Source organism: Leguminivora glycinivorella, chromosome 14 (genome assembly GCF_023078275.1).
Source record: "Leguminivora glycinivorella isolate SPB_JAAS2020 chromosome 14, LegGlyc_1.1, whole genome shotgun sequence".
Classification (NCBI taxonomy): domain Eukaryota; kingdom Metazoa; phylum Arthropoda; class Insecta; order Lepidoptera; family Tortricidae; genus Leguminivora; species Leguminivora glycinivorella.
The window spans coordinates 2045083-2050267 of record NC_062984.1 but is presented as its reverse complement, the minus strand read 5'-3'; the positions used below and the strand labels follow the sequence as shown (position 1 = coordinate 2050267).

Below are 5185 nucleotides of genomic sequence, written 5' to 3'. Positions count from 1 at the left end.
ATACTTTTACTGTAAATACCTGCTTTCTTAAAACAAAACTGCTAACTAAACATTATCACTATTTTTTTCTCACAAAGATTACCTTTTTTTCGACAAACTAAGACTCCCATAAGCTTCTAATAATATAAATCTCATTTAAACATGTCCACACAGTTAAAATAAACACGACTAAGTACTTAAATCTCATTTTTTAAATTATTTTTAGGTAACAGTTTATACTCACCCAAATGAGTAAATACGAGTATTTACTCGGTGCTTTGAGTAAATTACGGGTAAATACTCAGTATTTACTCACCCCTACCCATCTCTATTTGCCAGTCGCTTTTCGGTGAAGGAAAAAGTCGTGAGGAAACCGGACTAATTCCAATAAGGTCTAGTTTACCCTTCGAGTTGGAAGGTCAGATGGCAGTCGCTTTCGTAAAAACTAGTGCCTACGCCAAAATCTTGGGATTAGTTGTCAAAGCGGACCCCAGGTTCCCATGAGCCGTGGCAAAATGCCGGGATAATGCAAGGAGGATGATGATGATGATTATTATGAAAATAACGCCAGAAAAGTTACAGTCAACTAAGGTCGACATAAAACCGGGAGAGACAAAGGCCATTCTGTCCTGGCCCCGTATTAGCCGAATGACATTTCTTCGCGAAACGCCGCAGAAATGTAGTCTGGCCCTTTCGCGCCAATAGTCAATACGCAGGAACAATATCAAAGACATATACAATTATACATGTAACTCTGTATAGACAGATAAAGTCTAAGAAAAAAACGTACCTCAGTACCATACAGAAAAAGGTGCCTAGATGGCATTAAATAAATAAATAAATAAAATTCTTTTATTTCAAGCCAATTATTGCTCATACAGGTTGATTCCATAACTATATTATATTATAAATAAATTAAAACTTATAATTAAATTACATTAAATTAAAATTACTAATTAACGTTAAATTAAAAAGAAAACAATTAACATTTATATTTACATCAAAATAAAATATTAACCGACCCCAGTCCGTACATGCTTGGGGTACACCTTTGGGGTACGCTTAGCTAGATGGCGGTAATATTAATGTTTGACATTTCAAAACATATCAAGCTAAGAATATGCGCCAAATTGTCAAAACTGAGGTTCAAAAGTTTAAATCCTGTGTCAAGAGATGGCAGTATATGCACTGTGATTACACATTTTACTTTGACAGTAACTCTCTTTAATACTCGATCCTCTTTGACAATATGAATAGATAGCTACGAAAGAGATATTACCGTGAGCGTTTAAGCATTCGGCTAAGCACTCTGATGTCTGTCGTTTGCCTCCAGCAAATGCTTTTGCTGACAGACAAGCGGAAGTTAATTTTGAGTGCCGCCAAGACCGACGCATGTCGTAGCCATGTGTGCGTCCACAGCCAACATCTTGCGCCAACACATCTCAAATGCGTCGATACTGTTCCGAGTACTCCCCTTCAGAATCCGGGATTCTTTAGTACTTTGGAGTGGAGAGCACTGCAACGTACAGCGACTTATGGTGGTCACGACCCTCAGTCATGAGGTTTCGACGAAGAAGAAGAAGTACTTTAGAGGCGTGTTCAGATATTTATGAGCACCTTGCCCGCTCTGATATATCTGATAGCGACTGTAACCTTTTGAAAATTGCACAAATAAACATTCGATTCTCATAACTCGATTCAAAAACACTTTTGGCCCGTAAAAGTTCGCTCCACTTTTTTTCAAGTTTTTTAAGCCGGAGTAACATACAGTTTTATTACTTTTACCAACTCTTACCCAACTTTAACCTTATTACAAAATCAACCCTATGTTCTGTAGGATAAAGTCAAAATTTAAGAATAATATTTTGTGAGATAGGATGTTGCGGAAGTAAACTGTCGAAATGGCATGTGAAACATTTGCCATGGGGGCAATTCCATGTGATTTTTACAAAGAATTGAAAAAAATTGCCGCATGATCTTCATTTAAACCAAAAACTTTCACTTTATGAACTAGACAAGTACTTTATTTTAAGAAAAAAATATTGGTACCAGGGTTGTCAGCAAAACTTGCCAAAAAAGTTACGAAAAACATTTAATTTGGACAACATTTACTTCAACACACGGACTCGGGATCGATACTCACGCTCTGCCAACTGAGCCACCAAGACTTCAACCATTTATTCAAATGCCACTGCCACTATGGCATCGATTGCAGACGTTTCTGCTAATCAAAACTCGTGCCAGCCAAGTGAGTAGGTAAGTACGTTAATTCACTCACACAAAATTAGATTTATATAGAAGAAACAAGTTCATCTATTTGTATAGCGGCCGAGCGAGTCAGATTTTGTACTGAAGTTGTTACTTGCCTATGATTTCAAATATGTCTCAGGCCCTTGAGTTTTCATAAATTTTGTGCTGTTGCAATTGAATATCACGTAACGACTGTAACGAGCCATTTTTAATGTTTTTGTTGACTTCAACTTACAAAACTTGACGCCCAAAAGCTGCACAAGCTGCGATTAAAAACGGACAACTACTTAAGTGGATTTTACTGAGTTCATTTGATACGCTAAGGAGATACGTTTGATCTATGGTAATATGGCATCTGTGCATACGAGAAATAAGTCTGTGAAATAATTTTATCCATATGTACTAATATTTTAAATGGGAAAGTGTGTGTGTCTGTTTGTTTGTCCGTCTTTCACGGCAAAACGGAGCGACGAATTGACATGATTTTTTAGGTGGAGATAGTTGAAGGGATGGAGAGTGACATAGGCTACTTTTTGTCTCTTTCTAACGCGAGCGAAGCCGCGAGCAAAAGCTAGTAAATTATAAGTTAAAAAAATAGAATGGCCCCATAGTCAAAGAGCAAATAGAATATAGGCAAAGAGATATCGCATGCAGATTCGTTTTCGATCGAGCGTGCAAACAGTTGACGGAGTTTTTTTTTGGCTTGTTTTCAATTGCGTCTGGCCTTTATGACCTCGTGCCCAATGTGCATTCCAATAATACACAACGTTTTAATGTCAGTATTTCTGTCTTCATATAAAAAGAGGTACATTTTTGAGCCTGTACCGGGAGTTTTCCGTGATCATGCATATTAATTACTGCGTAGAAATATCGGGAGCTCAACAAAAATCAAAAAGGTAATCACGGTCTATATCCCGGTCAATATACACTATAATTATAATATTAGGGTAGAAAGGGTCATACTTAATAAAAATAAAATTTTGAAAATGGTAGTGCCCGAATTAACTGTCTTTTTAAACAGCAAAAAGACTCCTCAAAAACAATTAAAGTCGCCGTCAATAAAATTTGTGAACAATGTAAACAAACCTTGTAGTAAAAATGTCTTTAATTTCCATTCTAACTCATCAGATACTGGCTAAATCAATGTGTAATTTAATCAATTCATATCACATCATGATCCTCAGCCTTTAAAATAATAAAATTGTGCTAGAATATTGATATTTTATAGAATGGTTTGTTTACATTGTTGACAAATTCTATTGACGGCGATTTTATGATAATATTCAATCAATCAATCAATCAAAATATTTATTCGTAATAAACTTAAAAACTACACATTATGCATTAAGTATGACTAAAACTACAAATGTACATTGGATGGATAAGTTTATCACGAAATGGTCCCGTCTCAACATAATGCCGACCCGGAGGTCAGCGCTGATCTTCCGACGAGACCATTTGCGAGACACGAACGCAGCCGCACGGTACGGCCCTACCGTAAGTTGAACGCGTCCTTACTGAAGGCGCCATTTTGTCTATTCCATCAATTGACATTTGCATGATTTGCGTTACTTACAACATGGCCATACCGTACTGCACAATAATAATAAATTATTACATTACGCTATGACATAGATAGTTCAACTATAAATATTAGTGGTAAATCATTAAATAATGTAAACAAGTGATAAAAAACAGTAAAATAAATATTTGGTATTAGAAAATAAATGATTTGAAAACAACACAACGTAACATGGAGACTTATAATTATGTACATCTAATAGCTTTCCCGTTACCAAGGAGAAAGTTTAGGTAAAAAAATTAAGTGGAGTGATCATATCAAGTTTATATTATGCACACTACGGAAGATATAAAGAGAACAAAACACGGCTTTAAAGACAATTACAGGATAGAAACATAACCTCAAATATGATACAGAAGAAACAGACTAATCAAAACTATGAAAGGACACGAACATTTACATTACATTTGATAGTGAGGAAAGGACAGAAAAACAGGTACGCACTATTTAATATGTTAACATGTAACAGAGATCGAACATCAGACATAACTTGTGTCATGCCGTAATACTTCCTGTGACTGCTGGTGTTTGAGTATAAGTTCTTTAAATTTGGTTTTAAAACTTGTTACACTTTGTAGGTTCCTGAGGGGCGGAGGAATGATGTTCCAGCACTTGGTCGCATTGTACTTGAAGCTGCCACGAAAAGCCGCAGTCGCATGCCGAGGAGTTATCAGCTGTATACTACAAGTGCGTACTGCAAGAGACCTGCGAGTGGACATCCATGACAGCTTTTCGAAGAGATATAAAGGGGATTTATGTTTTACTATGCCAAAAAGAAGACTGGCCAGATGAAGTTTGCGACGGTGAAGCATTTTAAGAATATTGTGCTTATTCAAAAATGGCGTGACATGAGCTCTTGGTGGTACATTGAAACAGAAGCGGGTACAGGCATTCTGTACTCTTTGAATAAGCCGTTTTGTTTTTGATAGGAGCCGAGGGCCATACACTAAATCCATGTAATTTAATTTAGACAGAACTAGTGTTTCAATCAATTGAATGCGCAAGGTTTCGTTAATAAAAGGCCGTATGTTGTAGAGTAGTTTGAGTCTAAAGAAACAGGTCCTGACAGATTCCGCAACATGCTTCTCAAATCTTAGTTCGCTGTCCATAACTAATCCCAGGTTACGAGCCTCATAAACTCTTTCTATTAGTTCACCTGATAACATTACGTCTCTAGTTGGTCTGATCTTGTTTAACTGAGTTTTGGTGCCAAATATAAGGTATTTAGTTTTAGTTGGATTGAGCATTAGACTATTATCTAATGCCCAAGATGCTATATTTGCCAGGTCCATATTGAGTTTATTTATAGCACTATCTATTTTCGAGGGTTTGCAAGTGATATATATCTGAATATCATCAGCATAAATATGATAT

At 36.3% G+C, this 5185-nt stretch overlaps 1 long non-coding RNA gene across 1 annotated transcript; it reads left to right on the top strand.

The window, feature by feature from the left end:
* Nucleotides 1–3650: 3650 nt before the first annotated feature.
* Nucleotides 3651–4843, top strand: LOC125233376. The gene is made up of 2 exons (XR_007177848.1): nt 3651–4247; nt 4390–4843. It is a non-coding gene; the product is annotated as an uncharacterized LOC125233376 (long non-coding RNA).
* The last annotated feature ends 342 nt before the right edge of the window (nt 4844–5185 follow it).